This window comes from Schistocerca cancellata, chromosome 3 (genome assembly GCF_023864275.1).
Source record: "Schistocerca cancellata isolate TAMUIC-IGC-003103 chromosome 3, iqSchCanc2.1, whole genome shotgun sequence".
Taxonomy (NCBI): Eukaryota; Metazoa; Arthropoda; class Insecta; order Orthoptera; family Acrididae; genus Schistocerca; species Schistocerca cancellata.
Window position 1 is genome coordinate 941977368 of NC_064628.1, and position 17352 is coordinate 941994719.

Sequence of the window (17352 nt, forward strand, 5' to 3'; positions counted from 1 at the left end):
TGTCAAGTCAATGAACGTCTCATCATGTAGATCTCGTAGTGCTATCAGCCAATGACATTGCAGCATGGTTCGCAATTTCTGTATCATTGCTAGAAATCACCCCTACATTAGTTTCTGAGTGCCATATACATGTGGACATATCGTGAACAGAACCCTGCTACACTGCCTACATCACATGACTCAGATACTGTTTCTTAGTGTCGGAAGTAGCCATCAGCAGAGAAGAGGTGCAAAACGTACGTTTCTTAGCTAAAACACTTTATAAATTCGGTAAGATTTCATTATAACTTGTCCTCTCCCCGTATGTGAACGGGAGTCACAAACTATTCCCGCATTCGTAGGATAAAGTTGGAGACTCAAACATCACACCAGCAACTTTGATGATTACCACCCGCCCATTAAAATCAATGTCTCCTGAAGGAACAGAATGACGAGTTCCAAGCAGTCAATGCACTTCGGTATTTTTCTTTCGGAAAGAGCACAACAGGTGTTCCAAACAAGCACAACCGACGGACACAAGTGATATAGACTGGTATTCTCATTCCAATACCGAATCTACTCTTTTGCAAAGACTGTTCCACCTCAATATTCCTCACGTCACCCATCCAATTACACATGATCCATCTCAATGCATGCACGCTGAGGAGGTTAAAACTCATTATTGGTTTATAACAGACACTAGCGGCGATATAGCAGACAACCAAGAAGAAGGAGAAACGTATGGTTTGTGCATGATGGAGCTCCAGACAGAAGGAGTTTGATGCATTTTACGTAAATCACTTGTGCTATCAACTTTGTAGAATTGTTCTACTATTTGGATTCCATGCCAAGGAGTTAGTGAGAATAGAGAAATGGTCGTATAACATAAACATACACTCGTAAGGCTTCACCTTTCTGCACTTAAGCGTGCCATTATGTTAAACCAGTGTGGTTTGCGATACGTTAGGAGTTGTAAAGCGCCCATTGCTCACATCCAATTACGGTTCGGAAATTATGCTATGCTCGTTTTAGTCCTATCAGATGATCGCTTGCAAGGTTAGTGTTTGAACGTCCCGTCGACAACGAGGTCATTAGAGACGGAGAGCAAGCTCGGGTTAGGGAAGCATTGGGAAGGAAATCGGCCGTGCCCTTTCAAAGGAACCATCCCGGCATTTGCCTGAAACGATTTAGGGAAATCACGTAAAACCTAAATCAGGATGGCCGGAGACGGGATTGAACCATCGTCCTCCCGAATGTGAGTCCAGTGTGCTAACCACTGCGCCACCTCGCTCGGTGATCGCTTGCAAGGGAAAGTGCGTGAGACAACGACATCTTTTCAGGCAACAGACATATGCATAGCATCGGTGTTCAGCATGTGAAATTCCACTAACCCTGTGAATAGAACACTATCTGTTACACAAAATATCTGTCAAGAAAATTTAAACACAGGGATTGCAGTACATCACAAATACCTGTCGATAACTTAGAATCGCTGCCGTTATTAAAGTGAAGACTCGATTTATGACCAAAATGTGGCAGGAACATGGAGTACACATGGAGTACTTCGCATATATCTTCATTCGTCTTTTTCATCAGTGGAGTATGGTGTATAACTTCACATGCGAACACTGCTTCTATGCGTTTGTCTTTTACCTTAAAAGATGTCATTGTCTCAAGCATTTTACATTGCTGACGATCATCTGACACGATTGATGAGAGCAAAGCATAATTTCCGAACTGTAATCGATGTAAGCAGTGGGGGCTACACAACTCCAGTTTTGTGTAGAAGGTAGTACCATCATGTTAAAGTGACGGAAATATATTTGCTTCACTTGAGTTTTAACAGCATTGCACTCCACATGATTAATATATCGCAAACCATACAGTTTTAACATTAGAGCATGCTTAAGTGCCTATCGGCGTAGCCCTAGAAATGTGTGTTTATGTTCTACGATTCATTCTCTGTATCCAAAGACTGCAAATCCGGCTGGTATCTATTATACATTTACCAATAAGGAGTGCTAACTTCCTCAGCATGCAAGCACCTAGAGAGATCATGATTAACTGGATGCTCACGAGAGTAAGACTGGTAGAGAACAGTCTTCACAGAACAGTAGTTAGGTTACTGAAAACATCCAGGTGTATTGATTACATGGAAATCAGTTCGTTCTGTTCATTCTGAGACATTGAATGTAGTGGGTGTAGTGCCCTCCAACTTCTGGACAGTTACATATTAAATCGCAGGCAATGCTGCAGGGAGTGTTGACTACAGACAGAGGAAAATTGTCAAGATGTATCGAGAGACGACACAGAGTTTTGTTCAAAGTCGATAGGTTCAACGAAGGGGCAGCTTGTTTCGAAATAGAGGATAGATTACTACTACAGTTACGATTCATTTGTTGGGGTGGTAATCATCAAAGCTGTTGGAGAGCTCCTTCAATCTCTCACTTTATTACAGGAATGTGAGAGTACTTTGTGACTCCCATCCATACAGAGATGGCAAATTCCAATAAAATCTTACTGAATTAATAAAGTGTTTCAGCTTAGAAACGTGGACTTTACACCTTCTCTCTGCTAATGGCTATGTCCTACTCTAAGAAACAGTACTTGAGTCAGATGATGTAGGCAGTGTAACAGGGTTCACAATAATTCCCCATGTACGAGGCACTTGCAAAGTAATGGAGACTGTGGTTTAGTAACGCTATAGAAATTCAGAACCCTGCTACATTGTCATTGGCTGATAGTATCACTAGATCTTCATCAAATTATTTTAAAAGAAAAAAGTTTGTCTTAAATTGTGATCAGACGTTTGAGGAAAAACGTAAGGTAATGTATATATTTCTCTGTTTCTTTATTGCACCATTCCCATAGCATTACCAACCATTCATTTTAAATATTCTATATGTTCATACTTAATTTTGTTTACATGTTCCACGTGAGTTATTTGTCCTTGATATGTCTCTTTAATTTTATATTCTCCATATTCATAATTTAATAGTATAACTACTCTATAAACCCAGTGTTCAAAATCATCTGCAGCATGTATCTTGGATCTGATAACCAAAGAATACAGACCAGACTCGGTTATAAATTGGGTCGATTTAGTGTATGTTTAAGTCATGTCACCATTCCACTACTGAAATTTTCATTTTTTTTTACAATATGGTTTCTTAAATGGAGGTTTGTTGCAACTTGAGAATGAGTATATCCTAAAAGACCAGGAACTTGACTTGCATACAACCCCAGTATACTCTTTTCATCAATAACCATAAAAACTTCCTTATTATTATATGTAAGCTTGTCGTTAATGATGTTTATGATTGACTCCATTTAATAAAAGTAATTTTTATTAGAATTTTTCATGATTCAAGTAATAAATATAAGGTTCATTGATAAATTTCATATTTAGATACCATGAATTTGTCACTTGTCAAATGTTTTTAAAAATCAATTTCATTGATATTACTTACTTACATTGCAAAAAACTCGAAAATTTTACTTTTCCCTAATAAAAATTTTTCTATATAAATGGAAGCAATCCAATTTAAATTTTGGTAAATATTGTAAAACTGAAAAGTCTATTGATATAATTTTAGTTCACAGAAATATACTAAAGACGGTTATAGAGCAATGTGCCGACAATGTATAAATGAATGTGAAACAAGAGTATACAATAGCAAATGAACTTGTGTGTGTGTGTGTGTGTGTGTGTGTGTGTGTGTGTGTGTGTGTGTAAAAATGTTTCTATATATTACTATAAAAATCATTTACAAAAAATTCTAGGTGAAGCACATTTGACGATATTATTACTGATGAAAGACAATGAATCTCAAGAAACTGATACAACTTAAAAAATGTTTTGGTTGTACAAGAAATTAAATAATCACATTGTTTTAACACAAATACATCATCTAAACCTAAATGTAGGAATGAATGAAACAAATATACTGTGGAAAATGCAAGAAATTGTCGATTTTTTTAAAAACGTAAAAAAATAACTTTTTCAAAAAATTGGAGAGTAAGATGAAGCAATTCACAATTACTCAACTTTGCCATTATTGTTGACAAAATGATTTAACTGCATATAGTAAATTAAATAAATCTTTCCTGATTATATTCATTAATAGATATTGGGGTGCAAATCTTTGGAAACAATTACCCTATTCTAAAATTGGAAATGATAATCAGATTTTTCAAAATAATGAAGGTAAACCAGTGAAAGAAATATTTAATTTTTCTAACAATGGCATTTAAGAAATTATCTAACAGAACAACAGTTAGAGATTACCCCATTGATGAAGCATTTGCAAACAGACTACAAATTATTAATTTTGAGAACAACATAATCTTGCTTGACCCACACTGCTTCTTGTATGCATCTAAGCCAAAAATTATGAAAATTATGAAATATTATCTAAAAATAAATTTTGGGTTGAAATGTAATTTCATATTTTTTTCTGAGTATAGATTGCAGACAAATGAAAATATTACAGAATTTGTATTCGAAGCAGAAGACTATAGAGTCACTAGACAGAGAGTTAATTAAAAAATTTAAGAGCAATATACAAATCTTGTAGCTTGTGGTTCTGGTTGGTCATTAAATACTATATATGTTCCATCTTGAAGTTCATCTTATACTTACTTGCAAGAAACATTAAAAAATTAGAAACCTTCTATTAATATAGAAAAATAAATGATAAAAATATTTTCTGTGGGCTACGAAATCTGTTTCACAACCTGTAAATAAAAATGCAGATAGAGTCTTAAAATATAGAAATGTTGGTCTATACCTAGATCTGAAAGTCGAAAATCTTGCATTTTCTGTAGTGGTTGATAATATTCCAAAAACTGCAAACAAAATTAATGTGTGTATTACATTTTGTTCACTTGATCCAAAATATCAAGTGTATCTATTAAAATATCAAAATCTAAATGATAGAATCATATAAATCATCATTATCTTAAAATGAAAGTAATTCATGCTGCTGGTATATAAAAATTTATCTAAGCTTGCTTTGAGTCAAATTCCAAAACATGAAGAAGTGATATGTGTTTACTTCACTTCAATAGTAAAGCAAAATTAGGTTGTTACACACTAAACTGCCTAGTTAACGAACCATTAAAAGCTGAATTGCTGAAGAAAGGTGAATACACAATTTTTAAAAATTCACAGCATACACAAAAAGTTCCATTCATTATTTATGCTGATTTTGAGAGTTTGCTATGTGCTGTGTGCTGCACAGCCTGACACAAAATATATCAAAAATATGAGGTGAGGGGTTCTGTTATTATATTAAATACATAAATGGGCACTATGAAGATCCAGTTGCTTGTAGCACAAAAAGGTATTAAATGTATAAAAGAAGACATTGAAGAAATTGGAAGAATTTATTCTGAAATTCAAGAAGTCAGACCATTAATATCAGAAGACCAATCAAGACATGCAATACCAAAAATTTCTTCATTATGTAGATGTCATTATCCACAAACATTGTTCTGTTCCACCACATTTTAAAAACTTCTAACAATCTTTATAATTTACAGTTAAACATTATCTACATAATTTTATCTGGAATGATTCACATTTGCTTGTAAAAGAATTGTAAAATATGATTATAAACATGCACAATTAGTTTTGAAAAATTTAATATCAAAAATCTTTGTGAATGTATCTTAAGACAGATGTTTTTTTACTGACCAATGTATTTAAAAATTAAAAAAAAAACTGGTGTTAATAATAGGATTTAGCTTCATCTTGGTATTTTACCACACTTGGTTTAACTTTTGAGTGTATGCAAAACAACCACTTGAATTATTACATGATTACGTTGTGGTTGTAATGATTGAAAAACGAGTATCCCCATGTTGAAAAGGATATGTAAAAGCAAATAATGAATATATGCATGATTGAGATGTATTTTGAAGCAAATGTTTTATATGCCTGGGCTGTGAGTCAGTATTCACCATATGCACAGTTTGATCCAAATTAATTTAATTCTACAAAAATAAGTGAAATTTCTAACAAATCATCTCTTGGAAACATATCTGAATTAGATCTAAAATACTCAAAAAATTGATAGAATTTACATAAAGATTTGCCACTTGCTTCTGAAAATAAAATTGATCCTGGAACTAAAGGAAGCACATAATTGACTAGTCTAGATGGCAAGCATAATTATGTTGTTCAGTATATAAATTATAAACAGTATCTGTGTCTAGGAAATAAGATAACAACAATACACAAAGTTATTACAATTAAACAATCTGACTGGTTAAAAATGTATATAGACTCCGACACAAAGAACAGATGGATGATTTTAGCTATAGAGTTACATAACCAAAATATCATGAGAAAATTAAGTTGTGATATCAAGATAAAGATAGCTACACTTATAACATACAGACAGAAGATATCTATGATGACATGATATCAATGATTGATAAATTTGATACTAGTTACTGTACAACAAATAATATATATAATATTCCCCAAGTAAACAAGAAAGTTTTTGGAAAAATGCAAGATTGTTGTAATGGTAAAATAACTGAAGAATTATGTGGTTTCAGAGCAAGAACGTATGCTTATAAAGCAAAATAGAGAAAAAATCGAAAAGTGTCAAGAAATTTGTTGTTAAGAATAAAATATGCTTAGAAGATGATAAAGATTGCTTAACAACTGAGGCCACATGATGATAAAAGATTTATTTTGGAAAACAGAATAGATACACTACCATATGGATACTATGCATTATTATGAACATTTTGAAAATAAAAATGTAAAATATTAATACATATTTTATCTATATAAATGGAGGCTATACTCAAGAAACTAAACAATGATATCAAAGGTTCTACGCAAGAAGCTAAAGCATGCTGCCAGTACCAATTTGTTTTAAAATATTAGCGAGCTAAAAGTAATTTTCTTATATAATATTAACTCTTGTAAATATTTGAATTCTAGACAAGGAGATGAAATATGTTTGGAACTGAATAATGAATGTTAGTGCTCGCTTTAAACTATCGAACCCCATCTTACATTTGGTAAACCATTCAAATTTTGCCCCTTTCTGTAACAAACAATTCAAAGGATGGCAATTTAAGCAAAGTCCAAAAATTCTGAACTGCTGAGACCAAACTTGGATCTGCCCTCACACCATCTTTGTTAATTAAGTGTGCAAGCTATTTTACTTCCGTTGCTGTAAATTGACATTTATAGATGCTTAGCATTACTCTAGCTGTTATCAGTTTTTTAAACACCTCAACCAACTGTTCTACATACTTTTCCATCTCTTTTGGAAACACAGGTATGTCATCCTGGCAGAATATACATTGATTTCTTTTCAGTTCCCTAAGTACACCATACATTAATCTCTGAAAGGTGGTGGGTGCATTCTTGGGGAGTACGAATGGCATTTGCCGATACTTGGAATGACATCCTCGGAGGGAAAAAGTTGTCTTTGGCTGGTCCTCGTCTAGTTTATGATATTCGCTCTTTAAAACCATTTTGGAGAAATAGTTACAACCATCGAAGTTGTCGAGAGTCTCTGTTATGCTTGGTATGGGATATGCATCGATGATTGAACGTGCACTGAGGTATCGGTAGTTCCAACAAAATCGTATTTTAGTGCCATCTGGTGACTTTTTGGGACCAGAATTATGGATGCACCCTATGGATTATCATTACACTCAATAACACCGTCAGATGTTATATAAACTCCAGAATTCGACGTAGGTTCTTGTACACTAAAGAATTATTCACTGTTGGTCTCCTGTGTTGTGTGAGTGGAGTTGCTGATAATGGATCACTGGGATTAAACAAATCCATCAACCTGCAGTAACAAAGCTTCCATTGCTTCTCTAGTTGCAAATGTTTTACTTTGTGACGTAATGCAGACGATTTGACGGTTTGCTTACAGTAGAGGTTCTCACTTGACCTATCCAGCTCCTCTTCCTTCAAAATATGCAAATAAGCAACTAGTAAATCCTTTGGCAAATTCACTTTGCTCTTGCCAGAATGGTCAAGACTGACTGGAAGCATAAAATATCCGTCCCTGACACTGACGAGTGATGTACTTCTGCGTGCAAAAGAATATGACGTATCCAATTGATCGTTCGTTCCCCATGGCTCTGCAACATACAATAAAGCCTCAGGTGGGTCTGTATCTGTGCTCACCCAGATCAACTTCCCTGTACCTTGCGGTATCGCATCACGCGATAGTGCCTCTGTCCACATTTAATTTCCTGCCACCATTATGATCGGTGAAACTTGTGACAGTGTAACAGTTATAGCTGTTGCCCCTAGTGGAAGCAATGTCCCACCAAGTTCATGTTGCAAAAGACAGATTTTTGCGAGATGTTTAGCAAGAAAGTCGAGTACCAGGATCGCACAATACCTACAACACGTGTAAATGCTTCTCGATGCTCTCTAAAACACGTATTTCGCATTTTAAAAATGAACACCATTCTCCCCAGGGACTTCACGTCATTATCACCTACTCTGCGTAACCTGTACCATGGCTACCGCAGTCTCTTTCTGCCCAAGAAATACATATTGACTAACGACACGTGAACCCCTGCGTCCACCAGAAATTTATGTTCCGCCTGGAAAAGAAGCTCACGTTTCTGCAGTCTCGTGTTCTACTTGTAATGCCATCTGACAGATGAGACACTCCAGTTCCCGTTTAACGACAGATTGTTAGGTCGTTACTTGTCCTGTGCTTTCTTCCGACAGTCACCCTTTTTGTGGCCCACCTACCTAGATTCATAACACACGGGATAACGACAATGGTTCTGATGTCACCCGAGCGTCCACACATAAAACATTTCACTTCAAAAGAAAAAACACCGCGATCGCTCTTTCTTCGTGTATCGATGTCGATCTCCTCCAACAGCGTAGCAAAATCCAAATGACAGCAGATACATCACTTGCGTTCTCCATTCTAACCCTGCTTGACAAAAAAAAAAAAGGCTCGAAGCACTATGGGACTTAACATTTGAGGTCATCAGTCCCCTAGACTTAGAACTACTTAAATCTAGCTAGCCTAAGAACATCACACACATCCCTGCCCGAGGCAGGATTCGAACCTGCGACCGAAGCAGCAGCCCGGTCCCGTGCTGAAGCTCCTAGAACCGCTAGGCCGCAGCGGCAGGCCCCGCTTGACATGTCAGAAAAAATACCTCTTACAAGCACATTGGTCAGCAGAGCCCTGTTCTCTGCCTCACGCAGAATCACTCTATCAGCCTCCGCATTCTGGTTGGTATACACATTTGCGAGTTCAGTTTCCTAATCCTTTCAGAGAAAGATTTCACTCGATCGTCGTACGTCTGCAATGGTCCATTGAGTTTTTCACTATAGAATTTCGCGCTGTTCTCCTTCCGACAGTGTTGTATTACACCGTCAGCCAGTTCATCAAACGTTTCGGCCTCATTGAAGCTCTCGTGGTACATAACGTACGTTTACTCGACACTGACTAGCTATAATCTACTCGTAGTGACGGACGTACCTTCCGGCCATTTTCCAAGTTTGGCGGCATCCTTTACATTATTAGTAAAAATAGATACATTCTCGCTTGCTTTCCCCGAAAACGGCGCTATGAGGTTAGCTGCTGCAGGCTGGATTTAATGGCTGGGTATGCTCAACATGTTTTTATTTTCTCCTGAGTCACGCAGTCCTTGGCCCCGACTGCTTTCCGTGTCTCTATTCTCCTACGCAATGCTCCATTGTATTGTCCCTATGGCGTTGTAGTTTGTAACAACGTGGCTGTCTGCCCCTTCTAAGTTTTCGCCGTTTCATTCAGATTCACTGCTAGTGATTCGGGCATTTGTGTAAACTCAACCTGACGCTTTCCTAGAAAAGAAGGAAAATGTACACACAATAATAATAAACAATAAAGAAGAAACAAAAAATCAATGTACACTTAATCCCTACGCCTAATTATAGTCCAACGAGATTCTGGTACTGGTATGCTTCGTGACCAACCCCCTTATACGTATTACAGGTAGTTGACACAGCTTGACCACATTGCAGCTCGTACTGAGATAAGCTGTAGTATTGACAACTCAGTGGCTACAAGTAAACTTATCTAGCGTTACCAAGGAGATCAGACATTTGCTGTGGTCTAACAAACGACACTTTTAATGTACTGTGCAGGCCCTTACAGCTCAACATACTCATAAAAGAATCCATACAAGAAAGGAAACACATATTAGTCACACACCACACCACATTGGTACGAATGGCAACTCGTAACTGCTAACTTAGTTGTTCAATAAGTGCTTACTGTTGCTTACTATCCTACAACAATTCGAAAATTTGCTCCTTAAGAGCGGTTATCGTATCACTACTAACAGTTGTCCCTGTCAGCATCATATGAGCTATTTACTTTCCGTTTTGATTTCTTCTTCACTCAACAAATTCCAAACGTTGACTCAATAAGTGCAGTTGTTATTCTAAACAATTACACCCAATCCTTACATATAATCATTGTCCAACGACACTGCAAGGATTCATCCACTGTTGGTCCTTATCTTCTGCATGTAGAACATTTTGAAAATATTAATTTATCACATAGTGCATTATGACCTCTTAAATTACAAATTTTGCAGCGTATCAGAACAAGGTACTCTTGCCGACGATTAGCCATAAACTGATATAAATCAGCTGGCTGGCTAGGTCTGCAGAAAGTAAATTTTAATTCAAGTCTTCTCCTGGACTTGGCAACAAATACGATTCCTCTAAGAACAAGTAACACTTTTTCCCGACTCAGCCTATGTGACTGTTGTGAACGTCAGTGTGCTGGGTCAGAAGTGGTCCCAAAATTGTCGTCTTCCAATCCTTATTGGTGCTCAGCTACAGCACTACCAATTCGTAGGCTGGAAAGAATCCTGACACTCACATCCCGAGTGGAATACTGTACTGTTTTCCCAGAACGAAAGCCGAGGAATCTGAGTGGCGTCACTAGAAGCAATAAAACAGAGTTAAATATTCCTCAGTTTATTTTTCGGTATACAAATCGCTGAAATATCTTCGGCAGTGTCTGGTGGCTTAGAAAACTAGCGAATTAATCTACTTAACCCAGCGTCTGACTCAAGAAGCCATTCTGGGAATACTCTGTCACTCCCCGTGTTGTCTCATGACATAAACTGTGATGTCAGGTGCCATGAGGCCGTATTGAACGCTGATCTTGGTCCCCAATTTCGTAGGCCATCTGCCCCAAGCGACGCTGAAATTCAGAGCAGTTTGTGCCTCTGGAATATCTATAACTCGTGTTGGTGCTGGATTCTGTCATCTATGGCTACAGATCATTGGTTATGTCGGCAGGAGTACGAGCGGTACTGGAACAGCCTCATACGCAAGATATTACAGTACAATAATTTATCACAGAATCGAGCGTGGACGATATGAACGCTATCGACCCTGCTAATCGACTGCCTCTAGCCTAGTGAGCTGGAGCACTTGCGGGGTCGAGGAGAGGCTCTGCGTTTCGATGTCATTCGTCATATCTGATTTTGTTCCACTGATTACGAGTTGTCAGCACCTTCCGTTCTGCAACATTTGCTTAACCAGTTTGTTTCAGTGTCTTAACAGGTTTGTCAAATCCCTGATATGTGGTATTCCGTCCTCCTTAACGTGCCTGACATAACGTTACGAGAGCAACGGAGGCAGGCTGGTCTGTGCGTGTCTGACAATTTTCCGCTGAGCTCACTTGCACACACACATGGCAGTGTCGACGTCACATTCCAGTGACCGACCAATGTCTCGAAATAATTATGTCTAGCGGCTTACCATGTCGGTACTTCCATGTACTTCACCAATGCCTTTAGATCGAACTTGGAAAATTTCACCCTCCTTTTCCCTTCCTTTCTTGATGTGTAACATCACTGTCGTGGCCAGCATGTCACTGCGGGGAGAGAGCAACAGGCGTAGCTTCTACAGTAGCGTCGACCAAACTGCTTGTTGCTGGGTACTCTTGTGAGCATCGAAGGTATGTGTCCACGCAAACTGCAGAGACTGTGTACTGAATGCAAATTGTCACTAGGATTTCTACTACTTTTTATATTTGTCATACTTTTTTCTACAGAAATTCTTAAACCTGCTTTGTTGGTTATTTCTTCTAAGAGACTGATTTGCATTTTGCTTTTATTACGTTCACAGAAAAAAGGGCCGAATCTTCCACAAATGCTAGACAGTGAATTTCAATACCTTTGTTCTTAGTCTCCAGTCTCATTGGCGATAGCTTGTGTTCTTTTAGTTTTTGTTTCCGTTCTCTCCTTATTTTCTCTAGGACGCGGTTTAAGAGGACTGGAGACAGGCCGTCTCTTTGCCTAACATCTTTCTTTCTTCTGAATGCCGTAGACGGTTCAACCCGAAATTTGGTGTCTGTGACAATTTCACGAATAAGGTTTACTTTTAATTACAGATTCTCGGATCACTTTATGTAGTGTTTCCCTGTCACCTGAATCAAACGCCTTTGTAAAATCTACAAAGGTCTCTGTCTTTAGACTTTGAGTCTCTGACAGATTATGAGCTTTAGGTTGAAAATCTGTTCCGCGCGAGGTCTGTCATTTCTAAATCCACTGTAATACACTCCCCGAAAGCACAAAGTTCGATCGAGTACATAGAGGGTCTATACAAGGGCGATGTGCTGGAGGGAAATATTATGTAAATGGAAGAGGACGTACACGAAGATGAAACTGGCCATTTGATACTGCGCAAAGAATTTAACAGAGTAATGAAAGGCCTAAGTCGAAACAAGGCCCCAGGAGTAGACAACATTCCATTAGAAATACTGACAGCCTTGTGAGAGCCACCACTGACGAAACTCTACCATCTGGTAAGCAAGAGGTATGACTTCAAGAAGAATAGAATAATTCCAATTCCAAAGAAACCAGGTGCTCACAGATGTGAAAATTACCGAACTATCAGTTTAATAAGTCACGGTTGCAAAATACTAACACGAATCCTTTACAGAAGAGTAGGAAAACTGGTAGAAGCCGACCTTGGAAGATAAGTTTGGATTCTGTAGAAATGTTGGAACACGTGAAGCAGTACTGACCCTACGACTTACGTTAGAAGATAGATTAAGGACAGGCAGACCCACGTTTCTAGCATTCGTAGACATAGAGGAGGCTTTTAACAATGTTGACTGAAATATTCTCTTTCAAATTCTGAAGGTTACAGAGGTCAAACACAGGAAACCGAAGGCTGTTTACTATTTGCACAGAAACCAGATGACAGTTATAAGAGTCGAGAGGCATGAAAGGGAAGCAGTGATTGGGAAGGGAGTGAGACAGGGTTGTAGTCTATCCTCGATGTTATTCAGTCTGTATATGTAACAACCAGTAAAGGAAACAAAAGTAAAATGTGGAGTAGGAATTAAAATCTATGGAGAAGAAATTAAAACTTTGAGGTTTGCCAATGACATTGTAATTCTGTCAAAGACACCAAAGGACCTGGAATAGCAGTTGAACGGAATGGACAGTGTCTTGAAAGGAAGATATAAGATGAACATCAACAAAAGCAAACGAGGATAATGAAATGTAGTCGAATTAAATCGGGTGATGCTACGGGAAATAGATTAGGAAATGAGACGCTTAAAGTAGTAAATGAGTTTTGGTGTTTAAGGAGCAATACAGATGATGGTCGAAGTAGAGAGGATATAAAATGTAGACTGGCAATGGCAAGGAAAGCGTTTATGAAGAAGAGAAATTTGTTGTCGAGTATTGATTTAAGTGTCAGTAAACCTTTTCTGAGAATAGTCGTATGGTGTGTAGCCATGTATGGAAGCGAAACAAGGACGATAAATAGTTTAGACAAGAAGAGAATACAGGCTTTCTAAATGTGGTGCTACAGAAGAATGCTGAAGATTAGATGGATAAATCACGTAACTAGTGAGAAGGTGCTGAATAGAATTGGGGAGAAGAGGAATTTGTGGCACAACTTGACCAGAAGATGGAATCGGTTGGTAGGACACGTTCTGAGGCATCAAGGGATCACCAATTTAGTATTGGAGGGCAGCGTGGTGAGTGGAAATCGTAGATAGTAGAGGGAGACCAAGGGATAAATACACTAAGCACATTCAGAAGGATGCAGGTTGCAGTAGGCACTTCGAGATGAAGAAACTTGTATAGGATAGGGTAGCATGGAGAGCTGCGTCAAACCACAACAACAACTTTCTCCCAAATGGTTATAAACTGTTTTTTCTACCTTGTTTAGCAGTATTGTTGAAAATATTTTAGAAGCCACTGCCAACAGAGTTAACTATTTACAGCATGCGCATGACCGTTTTTGTGGAAAAGGTGGTTCCATTTTTTCCACTGTTGTTTTCTTTCTGCAACTGTTTTTTCATTGTTTTCATTACAGTAGATTTCTTTTTCATTTTTGTTGATCCAAATACAGTCTTCATTGTTCTATTTATTTCTTTGGAAAATTCTTCACATTTTCCGTGATTTAGCCGTTTTAATTTCTTCTTGAAAATGTTTTGTTGCTTGTTTGTGATTTTGAACCTGTCTGTGTTATATATAATAGTTATATTCTTGCTGTCTCTTTTGGTCTTTATTAAGGAGAAGTTTCAATTTAATTTTAGTCAGGTAATGATCAGAGTCAAATTCCCAGTTTCTTCTTAATTTTACATTCATGATTTCTTTAATATTGCCTTCACATTTAACTGGATCTCCCCTAGTATTACATTTGGAGATGTCCATGTTTCTTCTTTTCTTCGCAATTTTTTGAAAGAATTGACATTAACTTCAACTGGAAAGTTTTAAATGCTTAATTTGTCTTTTACTATTATTATTCGTTCTTTTTTAGCCTGGATGTTCTCCTACTGTTTTTCGAAACTTTTGCCCTCCCTATTTGTGCAATAAAATCATGCAGTAGTATAGCGCTTCTACTTTACTCGGTTTTTTTCTTATTGTCGACATTAATTGGAGCATGACAATTAACAAAAGTATTCTGTTTCTTTTTCGTTTCACTGTGAGAAGAAGAAGTCTTTCTGAACTGGATTTGAATTCTGTAACGTTATCCATTAAATTTTTATGAATATAGAAGGCGGTACCAAGTATTGGCATATCTTCCGTAATTTTTACCCTGTTTTACCCTCAAAAATTCTGTGGTTTTTGGTTTCTGTAACACTTTCGTCCAACAATCTTGTTTCTTGTACTGCTAAAATTTCTATTTTGCGCTTGTGAAAAGAACATTTTCTCTATTTACAAATTTTTAGTAATGAGTTTACATTCAAACTACCCGCCAAGAATTTCCTATTAAACTTAAGTTTAGAAGGATACCAAGGATGCTCCGTCTCCTCCTTAGTGCAGGTGTTGGGAGTCCAGATGCATTGGACAAAGCAATGATGGATTCCTCTTTTGAGTTACTACCTGGGATATTGCTTACTTTGAGCGCACTTTTCATTCTGAAATTGAAACTGTAGATTGTACATGGTAGGAAATAAATTCTAAGATAAAATCCTCCTGTTTGTCCGAAATGATTATTTTTCATGGTTTTCCCCGTTAGGTTTTTCGGATGTCTGTGCCGTTGGAAGCTAGGATTCCTGTTTCACCTTTTCGGCCATTGACCGGGTTTCAGCAGGTCTCGGGCTTCGGACCGACAGTTGCGGGGTTATTTGGATACTTTATTTTATGTCTTCTTTTGCTTCAATGCTCTGTGACATTTCTGAAGCAAAAGTAACAGTTTGAAAAACGGTCTTTAAGTTCACACCACAGCATTGGAACAGCGAATACTATGACTCGGTGTTTTCGTATCAGCTATTCGTTCAAAGTGGTAATGCAGGTTATGCAGGCAATATGAGGTACAGAATATTTACCTCGAGCAACAGCAAGACAACCACAATACAGTTTACATATCTTTCTAGGTAAATCAGTACTTGGTTTTCTTCGAGATTCTTGGGGCGGATTTCACAACAGTGACATTTGGCAGTTGCCATTTTTAGTTTGTGTAACTTTTTAACACCACAATGTCCCGCTTTCTCTCACAACAAACACAGACTGAAATGTAAACCCCAGATTCAAAATGGCTGTTCATCGAGGTTATCAGAAGCCTGTAGTTAGTCGATGACCACAAGTGTAACATTTGAAAAGCATGGCATTGTTGCATGTAGCTTCAAATAACTAACTCGTTACCTTTGTGATAAGCAATTATTGAGAAAACACTGCGTGCCAAAAGAAAAAAAATGAAGCACCCAGGAGACAGAGTCATGTGAAATCGTATTGAGGCGTCGCACCTGACGCTGCGCCTATGTAAGTCGAACAGCAGCGAGCAGACCGCTTCGTGCGTGACATGTGGACAGAGGTGCCACTCGATCCAGTCCGCCGGCACGGCAGCTCAGCGTGTTCGGTCAGAGAGCCGGTTGGCCTCTGTAATAAAAAACTGAGTGGAAGGATCAACCACCGAACTTGAATAGGATGGTCTTGCGACGTCCGCAACGACCAAACACAACGATCAATAACGCGAAAAATGCAAAAAAAAAAAAAAAAAAAAGTAGCTGGCTGCAAGTAGACACGGCGGTGACCAGAAGGTGTCAGCACATTACGGTCTATGAAACCGTACGTAGTTAAAACAGTATATTTTGGAAACAGAATATCATTTTCTGTGAATATTAATGATTTAATAACTTAATTATTAGTGTGAATCATGGAGTGAATGGAAAGTAATATAACAAATTAATATTGCTATGTCTATGTACTGAGTATACATTAGCGTGAGAACTGTGGTTGTGAAGAGAGAGTGAATTATACTCTCAGGGGGTTTTGTGAAGTGCAACAAGCCAGTTAATGGGACTGGTGGAATAAAAAAAAATCAATTTATTTAAAGACGGAGCTATTTTCATATTTGTGTATTTTATAAATTCCTTCACTTAATAAACTGGTCATAAAAGCTGTTAGGCTGTGAATGGTGAAAAGTAAAAGACGCAGGATTGCGCAGTTTAATACTAATATCAGATTGGCTATGATGTGTATCAGCTAGAGGACAGTAAGTTCGCGAGTATTTTGTGCAATAACAAATTTTCTTTCGAAAGTCTAAGGGCAGTTCAGAGCTTGTATAACGAGCCCAATGTAGAGGTAATAATTTTTCTGAACAATGAGGAATTCAAGGTCGTGGAGTGCCGCAAAGTGAACGCAAACGTGTGAGAAGGACGAACACGCGAAACTCCGGATTGTATGTGTAGACTGGGACTTTTGAATTAACCAGAATCCGCGGGCGCATTGTGCAAGCAGGGGCCGAGAATTAAATTTTCAGAGACATCGATCTCTATAATACATTTTGTAACAGATAATCCGATTTCTAATCTCTTCGGTAAGGGATTGTAATGGTTCTTTATTTATGTGACCATTCGACACTCCAACCCCAGTTCTCCA